The following is a 10360-nucleotide window of genomic DNA, read 5'->3' as shown; positions in this document are numbered from 1 at the left end:
TCCTGAAACATTGTAGTTGACACCTTGAGAAGGTGTCCTCCCCACCTGAGGTGAAATTGGTCTGTGGAAACTAGGACTTTTATTTTTATGATTTTCTGAATGTATGGACAAAAAAGGTAATATATGAGTTTTGGGGGGGCTCTTATTTTGGAATTCAACATCAGAATGTCCTGAAACATTGTAGTTCACACCTTGAGAAGGTGTCCTCCCCACCTGAGGTGAAATTGGTCTGTGGAAACTAGGACTTTTATTTTTATGATTTTCTGAATGTGTAAACAAAACATCTAATATTCGAGTTTGGGGGGCTATTATTTTGGAATTCAACATCAGAATGTACTGAAACATTGTAGTTCACACCTTGAGAAGGTGTCCTCCCCACCTGAGGTGAAATTGGTCTGTGGAAACTAGGACTTTTATTTTTATGATTTTATGAATGTGTAAACAAAACATCTAATATTCGAGTTTGGGGGGCTCTTATTTTGGAATTCAACATCAGAATGTCCTGAAACATTGTAGTTCACACCTTGAGAAGGTGTCCTCCCCAACTGAGGTGAAATTGGTCTGTGGAAACTAGGACTTTTATTTTTATGATTTTCTGAATGTATGGACAAAAAAGGTAATATATGAGTTTTAGGGGGCTCTTATTTTGGAATTTAACATCAGAATGTCCTGAAACATTGTAGTTCACACCTTGAGAAGGTGTCCTCCCCATCTGAGGTGAAACTGGTCTGTGGAAACTAGGACTTTTATTTTTATGATTTTATGAATGTGTAAACAAAACATCTAATATTCGAGTTTGGGGGCTCTTATTTTGGAATTCAACATCAGAATGTCCTGAAACATTGTAGTTCACACCTTGAGAAGGTGTCCTCGCTACCTGAGGTGAAATTGGTCTGTGGAATCTAGGACTTTTATTTTTATGATTTTCTGAATGTATGGACAAAAAAGGTAATATATGAGTTTTGGGGGGGCTCTTATTTTGTAATTCAACATCAGAATGTCCTGAAACATTGTAGTTCACACCTTGAGAAGGTGTCCTCCCCACCTGAGGTGAAATTGGTCTGTGGAAACTAGGACTTTTATTTTTATGATTTTCTGAATGTATGGACAAAAAATGTAATATTTGAGTTTTGGGGGGGCTCTTATTTTGGAATTCAACATCAGAATGTCCTGAAACATTGTAATTCACACCTTGAGAAGGTGTCCTCCCCACCTGAGGTGAAATTGGTCTGTGGAAACTAGGACTTTTATTTTTATGATTTTCTGAATGTGTAAACAAAACATCTAATCTTCGAGTTTGGGGGGCTCTTATTTTGGAATTCAACATCAGAATGTCGTGAAACATTGTAGTTGACACCTTGAGAAGGTGTCCTCCCCACCTGAGGTGAAATTGGTCTGTGGAAACTAGGACTTATATTTTTATGATTTTCTGAATGTATGGACAAGAAAGGTAATATATGAGTTTTGGGGGGGCTCTTATTTTGGAATTCAACATCAGAATGTCCTGAAACATTGTAGTTCACACCTTGAGAAGGTGTCCTCCCCACCTGAGGTGAAATTGGTCTGTGGAAACTAGGACTTTTATTTTTATGATTTTCTGAATGTGTAAACAAAACATCTAATATTCGAGTTTGGGGGGCTCTTATTTTGGAATTCAACATCAGAATGTCCTGAAACATTGTAGTTCACACCTTGAGAAGGTGTCCTCCCCACCTGAGGTGAAATTGGTCTGTGGAAACTAGGACTTTTATTTTTATGATTTTCTGAATGTGTAAACAAAACATCTAATATTCGAGTTTGGGGGCTCTTATTTTGGAATTCAACATCAGAATGTCCTGAAACATTGTAGTTCACACCTTGAGAAGGTGTCCTCCCCACCTGAGGTGAAATTGGTCTGTGGAAACTAGGACTTTTATTTTTATGATTTTCTGAATGTATGGACAATAAAGGTTATATATGAGTTTTGGGGGCTCTTATTTTGGAATTCAACATCAGAATGTCCTGAAACATTGTAGTTCACACCTTGAGAAGGTGTCCTCCCCACCTGAGGTGAAATTGGTCTGTGGAAACTAGGACTTTTATTTTTATGATTTTCTGAATGTGTAAACAAAACATCTAATATTCGAGTTTGGGGGGCTCTTATTTTGGAATTCAACATCAGAATGTCCTGAAACATTGTAGTTCACACCTTGAGAAGGTGTCCTCCCCACCTGAGGTGAAATTGGTCTGTGGAAACTAGGACTTTTATTTTTATGATTTTCTGAATGTGTAAACAAAACATCTAATATTCGAGTTTGGGGGCTCTTATTTTGGAATTCAACATCAGAATGTCCTGAAACATTGTAGTTCACACCTTGAGAAGGTGTCCTCCCACCTGAGGTGAAATTGGTCTGTGGAAACTAGGACTTTTATTTTTATGATTTTCTGAATGTATGGACAATAAAGGTTATATATGAGTTTTGGGGGGCTCTTATTTTGGAATTCAACATCAGAATGTCCTGAAACATTGTAGTTCACACCTTGAGAAGGTGTCCTCCCCACCTGAGGTGAAATTGGTCTGTGGAAACTAGGACTTTTATTTTTATGATTTTCTGAATGTGTAAACAAAACATCTAATATTCGAGTTTGGGGGCTCTTATTTTGGAATTCAACATCAGAATGTCCTGAAACATTGTAGTTCACACCTTGAGAAGGTGTCCTCCCCACCTGAGGTGAAATTGGTCTGTGGAAACTAGGACTTTTATTTTTATGATTTTCTGAATGTATGGACAATAAAGGTAATATATGAGTTTTGGGGGGGCTCTTATTTTGGAATTCAACATCAGAATGTCCTGAAACATTATAGTTCACACCTTTTTTTTTTTTTTTGTCAAACAAGCCTTTTTTTTATTGAATTTTAAGAATTACAATTTCAGTCAGGGGTACAATGAATAAACTAAATAAACAAACATAAAAAGACAAACAAAGCAGTGACAAACTTAAAAGTTAAACAAAAATGTGAAAATGCTTACATATAGATATGCACTTTGCAGCTTTCTTATTTTTCAAACCCAGTATTGTTTTTAGGTATTGTTGAATTTCTGCTCTCAAAATTAAAAACAAAGGCTTGTTTCCTCCAAATTTACATTTATGAATACTAAATTTAGCTAACAGAAGAAGCAGATTAATTAAGTAGTATTCCTTATGAAAAGATGGGTCATAAAGGAAAAAACCAAATAACACATTTTTAAAGCAGAGTTGAAAGCTGGGCATGATATGAGCCTTAATAAAGGAGCAGAAATCTGACCAAAAACAAACTGAATGAGGACAACTCCAAAATAAATGATAAGATGTTTCATCATGTAAAACACAAAATGTACAAGATGTATCAATATCACAATTAAATCTGTTCACAAGATAATGATTACATGGGTAATATTTATAAATTAGTTTAAGGAAATTTCTTTGATTTTGTTTGTGACTAAATATTTATGAGGAAGTTTCCAGATTTTATTCCATATCAGATTATCAGCACAACCATTCCAAAATGATATAACAGCAGGTCTGGAGACAATATCCCTTTGAAACAAAGCCCGTACACAACGATTCTTATTTTTAATATAGGAAGGAGAAAAACAGATACGACCAACTTCAGTATCAGCAGGATCCAATGAGTATGGAGATAGCAAAGGGCAGGTATTTTTAAGAAGCATTTTTAGACCAGAGGAACAGCATCCATAACCACAGCAAAATCTTTAGGAGTAACTGGAATATTATATTTAGAAAGAAATTCAGAATAGGTCAACATAAGTCCTTCATGGTTATACAGTTGGCTAACAAAAACTATATCATTACAAAACCAGTTCATAAGAAATAAAGATTTAGATTTATACAAAATGTACTTATTATTCCAGATAAAACACCTGTTTGGGGAGAAATTGTGTTTATAGATTAAATTCCAGGAAAGAAGCATCTGTTTGTGAAAATTAGATAGTTTTAAAGGAAGTTTAGCAATTCTGTAGTCACAAAGCAAAAGGAATGGAAGACCACCAACTTGTGAAAAGATAAAGTGAGGTATAATATTCCAGATAGAAGTTGTTTTTTTAATAAATTGCTTAATCCAGTTAACTTTGAAGGTGTGATTAAGAGTGGTAAAATCTAAGAAGTTCAGGCCTCCATTTTCAATTGAGTTCATAACCACAGATTTCTTTATATAATGGGTTTTATTATTCCATAAGAAGTTAAACAGTATTTTATCAATCATTTTACAAGTATTATCATTAACTGCTAAGGAGAGCTGCATATGTAAGTCTCGAGATGCCCTCTGCCTTGGTGATCAGTACTCTCCCCTCAAGGATAGGTCTCTCAGTAACCACTGATTCCATTTTTTCTTTGTTTTGTCAATGACTGGTGAAAAGTTAAGCTTACAACGTTCCTCTTCATTCTTTACAATCTTAATACCTAAATATGTGATTTCGTTTTTAATGGGAATATTACAAATTGACAGAAGATTGCTGTTTTTAAGAGACATTAATTCACACTTATTTATATTCAGATAAAGCCCTGAAGCTTTAGAGAATGTATGGACAATTTTAAGGGCTAAAGGTATTTCTCCTGCATCTTTTAAAAAAAGAGTGGTATCGTCTGCCAATTGACTAATGATAATTTCACTGCCAGCAGCAGTGATACCTCTTAAAGGGCTCTGTTTAATATGATCTGCAAGAAGTTGTGTACAAAGTAAAAATAAGTATGGGGAAATAGGGCATCCCTGTCTGATACCACGACTGAGATTGAATCTGGGTGATGTGCCATTACTCAGCTTGATTGAGCAATTTGCATTAGAATATAACGTTTTAATGGAATTAATAAAGAAATCACCAAAATCAAATTTTTTTAGGGCCGAATATAAGAAATGATGTTCAACAGTGTCGAAGGCCTTATGGAAGTCTAAGAAAAGAATGAAACTCTCATCTGGGTATAGATGTGGGTAATCAACAAGGTCTAATACCAAGCTGAATATTATTTGAAATATGTCTATTACGCATAAAACCTGACTGTGTGTCATCAATAATAGAGTCCAAAGTTATCTTAATTCTAGAAGCTAATATAGAGGCTAAAATTTTATAATCATTATTAAGTAGGGAAATTGGTCGCCAATTGTCTAAAATTAAAGTGTCTTTTTTTGGTTTTGGAATTAAGATAATTAGGCCTTGTGTCAGGGTAGGCGGGAGTTTGCCATAATCAATACATTGTAAGAAAAGATTTAAAAGAAAAGGAGCAAGTTCTTCTGAGAAGGTTTTGTAGAATTCGGAGGTTAAACCATCTACACCAGGGGATTTATTAAGCTTGAGCTCTGTAATAGCTTGAAGGACTTCCTTTATACGTATAGAACTATCACAATGTTCTTTTTGATCTTCATTTATAGTTTTCGAATTAGTAAGACTATCCATAAAAACAGAGGAATCATTTTCACTAAACCTTGACTTGTAAAGAGTGCTAAAAAAGTTTGAACAGTAATCCACTAATGTCCCTTGAGTTATGTGTTATCATACCATTAATATTCAAATGCAAAATTGTATTTATTTTTGCATGGAATTTTTCTAATTGAAAGAAATATGCCGAATTCTGTTCACCCTTTTCCAACCATCTCTGTCTAGATCTAATGAAGGCCCCTCTGCCCTCCTTTTATAAATATCATCTAATTGGCTTTGAAGTGTGAATAACTCAAGGTATTCATTATCCGACAAATTTGGAGGAGATTTATGAGTAAAAGCCGTAATTTTAGAAATGATCGTCTCCTCTTCAAGTTTTTTAGCTTTAGATAATGAACTGCCAAATTTTCTAAGAAATTTACAAGCTTCAAATTTAAATAACTCCCAATTAGTGCAATAGTTATTACTAATCTTAGCTATATTCCAATATTGTGCAATCAGACTGCTGAATGGTCATCTTTACAAAGTCATGTTCCAATAATGACTTATTGAGCTTCCAATAAGAGTTATGGTAGTTGTTGGAGGAAGGAGAGGAATGTAAAGAACTGTTGATAGACACTGCCTTATGATCTGTTAATGGTGTGGGAAGAATATTAACAGAGATATCTTCTTTATGTAAATTGCATGGAGTTAACCAGTAGTCTATACGAGACATAACGGTACATGCCTTATTCTTCCACGTGAAAGAACTAATACCTGGGAATTTCTCTCTCAAATGTCTATAACTCCAAATTTCTGCATAAAGGCCTTCAGTGTGGAGTTCTGATAATTTACACTACTGAGGTGGCCATCGGTCAAGGGAGTTGTCTAAAGTGATGTTAAAATCACCTCCTATTAAAATAAGTGAATTTGGGAATTTAGATAAACAGTGTGTAATTTGACTCTCTAATTTTTTGATTAAAGCATCATTTTCAATTTTAGAGTTGTACCCATAAAAATTTATAATAATTGTAGTCACCAGATCTAGTTTAGTAACTAAAATAATGAAATGACCAAGGGATCCCCTTCAGAAAATAAAATATCCCCAGAAAATTTGTTTTTAATATTGCAACACCAGCTGTACGCTCAGAACCATGAGCAAACCAAGCATCATTACCCCATTGAGCTTTCCAGAACTTTATATCTTTGGGAGTTGAATGAACTTCTTGAAAGAAACAAAAGTCGGATTTCTGCTGTTTAGCAAATAAAAACAAAGCTTTACGCTTAACATTAAACCTTAAACCCCTGACATTAAGTGTAACTAACGAAAATGACATGAATATATGATGAACAAAAGGAACAAGAACAATATTAGAAAAAACTTCCATCCCCTTCGAACTGAAATAAAATAAGAATGAGCCCGGTTATGAAACTATAAAAGTAACTGATAACATTAACCCACAATTAACTTGCATTAGGCAAGTGATAAACAATAGCATAAACTTACAAGTTGGCATAGAACAGGTCAGAAGAAAGTGTTCACATCTGACGCTAAGATGAAAATCACTTGAATTCACGAGGGTGACTGCACTTCTTTCCCGTCAATGAAAACGCGCACACCGACAAAGAAAGCTCGTTTCCCTTCCTTCCTAGCAGCTTCAACCAAAGGCCACCTCTCCATCCCCAGTGACTTGTCTGCTTGAGACAAATCTTCGGTGAATCTCAGCTTGTGACTCCTCAAATATTCCGAGTGCTTGGCCTGCCGCCAGATCAGGTCCCGCGTAGATCTTCTCACGAAGCGAATGATCACTGGTCTCGGTCTATTGGCCTGCTCATTCAGCCTTCCCAGTCGATGTACAACATCTATGTCATCTTTGAAAGAGACGTTTGAGTCAGGAACAACTGAGACACAGACGCCGATGATTTTTGACTTGATGTTTTCCTCAGAATGTTCCGGAATACCGTACAGACGGAGGTTCCATCTCCGCTGATAGCGTTCGGCATCATTCAGTCTTTGTTCAAGTTCGTGGATTTTGGTGCTGTTTAAATTGGCGGTAGTTTTGCAGCTTCTCAAGTCTGTTTTTAAACCGTTTACTTCTTCAAACACAAAGTCAAGTGATTTCTTAAGGCCCTCAATGCTCACCGTATTGCTGGTAATCAACTTACCGAGGTCGTTTGCACTTTCTTTGATCCTGGATGTCAATGCCGCAATGACATTATATTGCAATTCCGTCAGAGAAATTTCACCTCGAGATTTCTTTTGTTGGGGTTTCACAGGCGTATCTAGGTCGGAGTCATGTACGATCTCGAGACTTGGGCTTTCAGACCGGTTTTTTGTCATATTGATGGTCTACCTCGATGCGTGCCGCAGACCCACCAACAGCGACAGGAACATCTAACTCCATCTCTTCCGTAAGTGACTTGGAGGTAGAATTTTTGTTTTTTCCTTTGCGTTTCCTCGTGCTATCCTTGGTTTCCATGTGCGTTAAGGAGTTCAGTTAACAAACGGCAACTTGAGGAAATTAAACTAACTTAATTAATAAGTTACTCTGCTAAAACAAAACAGAAAAATGGCCTAATGCATAAACGAACGATATGATGAGTCCGGGTTTAAATAGAGTTAAAATAAAGGGGATGGTAAGTAAAATTGAATCAGCTGCATGAAATTGCGACCGCACCGGCTGCCATCTTGGATCGCCCCCCATTGTAGTTCACACCTTGAGAAGGTGTCCTCCCCACCTGAGGTGAAATTGGTCTGTGGAAACTAGGACTTTTATTTTTATGATTTTCTGAATGTGTAAACAAAACATCTAATATTCGAGTTTGGGGGGCTCTTATTTTGGAATTCAACATCAGAATGTCCTGAAACATTGTAGTTCACACCTTGAGAAGGTGTCCTCCCCACCTGAGGTGAAATTGGTCTGTGGAAACTAGGACTTTTATTTTTATGATTTTATGAATGTGTAAACAAAACATCTAATATTCGAGTTTGGGGGGCTCTTATTTTGGAATTCAACATCAGAATGTCCTGAAACATTGTAGTTCACACCTTGAGAAGGTGTCCTCCCCACCTGAGGTGAAATTGGTCTGTGGAAACTAGGACTTTTATTTTTAAGATTTTCTGAATGTATGGACAAAAAAGGTAATATATGAGTTTTGGGGGGCTCTTATTTTGGAATTTAACATCAGAATGTCCTGAAACATTGTAGTTCACACCTTGAGAAGGTGTCCTCTCCATCTGAGGTGAAATTGGTCTGTGGAAGCTAGGACTTTTATATTTAAGATTTTCTGAATGTGTAAACAAAACATCTAATATTCGATTTTGGGGCTCTTATTTTGGAATTCAACATCAGAATGTCCTGAAACATTGTAGTTCACACCTTGAGAAGGTGTCCTCCCCATCTGAGGTGAAATTGGTCTGTGGAAACTAGGACTTTTATTTTTATGATTTTATGAATGTGTAAACAAAACATCTAATATTCGAGTTTGGGGGCTCTTATTTTGGAATTCAACATCAGAATGTCCTGAAACATTGTAGTTCACACCTTGAGAAGGTGTCCTCCCCATCTGAGGTGAAATTGGTCTGTGGAAACTAGGACTTTTATTTTTATGATTTTCTGAATGTATGGACAAAAAAGGTAATATATGAGATTTGGGGGGCTCTTATTTTGGAATTCAACATCAAACTGTCCTGAAACATTGTAGTTCACACCTTGAGAAGGTGTCCTCTCCATCTGAGGTGAAATTGGTCTGTGGAAGCTATGACTTTTATTTTTATGATTTTCTGAATGTGTAAACAAAACATCTAATATTCGAGTTTGGGGGGCTCTTATTTTGGAATTCAACATTAGAATGTCCTGAAACATTGTAGTTGACACCTTGAGAAGGTGTCCTCGCCACCTGAGGTGAAATTGGTCTGTGGAAACTAGGACTTTTATTTTTATGATTTTCTGAATGTATGGACAAAAAAGGTAATATATGAGTTTTGGGGGGGCTCTTATTTTGTAATTCAACATCAGAATGTCCTGAAACATTGTAGTTCACACCTTGAGAAGGTGTCCTCCCCACCTGAGGTGAAATTGGTCTGTGGAAACTAGGACTTTTATTTTTATGATTTTCTGAATGTATGGACAAAAAATGGAATATATGAGTTTTGGGGGGGCTCTTATTTTGGAATTCAACATCAGAATGTCCTGAAACATTGTAATTCACACCTTGAGAAGGTGTCCTCCCCACCTGAGGTGAAATTGGTCTGTGGAAACTAGGACTTTTATTTTTATGATTTTCTGAATGTGTAAACAAAACATCTAATATTCGAGTTTGGGGGGCTCTTATTTTGGAATTCAACATCAGAATGTCCTGAAACATTGTAGTTGACACCTTGAGATGGTGTCCTCCCCATCTGAGGTGAAATTGGTCTGTGGAAACTAGGACTTATATTTTTATGATTTTCTGAATGTATGGACAAGAAAGGTAATATATGAGTTTTGGGGGGGCTCTTATTTTGGAATTCATAATCAGAATGTCCTGAAGCATTGTAGTTCACACCTTGAGAAGGTGTCCTCCCCACCTGTGGTGAAATTGGTCTGTGGAAACTAGGACTTTTATTTTTATGATTTTCTGAATGTGTAAACAAAACATCTAATATTCGAGTTTGGGGGGCTCTTATTTTGGAATTCAACATCAGAATGTCCTGAAACATTGTAGTTCACACCTTGAGAAGGTGTCCTCCCCACCTGAGGTGAAATTGGTCTGTGGAAACTAGGACTTTTATTTTTATGATTTTATGAATGTGTAAACAAAACATCTAATATTCCAGTTTGGGGGGCTCTTATTTTGTAATTCAACATCAGAATGTCCTGAAACATTGTAGTTCACACCTTGAGAAGGTGTCCTCCCCACCTGAGGTGAAATTGGTCTGTGGAAACTAGGACTTTTATTTTTATGATTTTCTGAATGTATGGACAATA

This window comes from Xyrauchen texanus, unplaced genomic scaffold (assembly GCF_025860055.1).
Source record: "Xyrauchen texanus isolate HMW12.3.18 unplaced genomic scaffold, RBS_HiC_50CHRs HiC_scaffold_152, whole genome shotgun sequence".
Classification (NCBI taxonomy): domain Eukaryota; kingdom Metazoa; phylum Chordata; class Actinopteri; order Cypriniformes; family Catostomidae; genus Xyrauchen; species Xyrauchen texanus.
The sequence above is the reverse complement of the archived record's forward strand: the minus strand, read 5'-3'. Positions refer to the sequence as shown.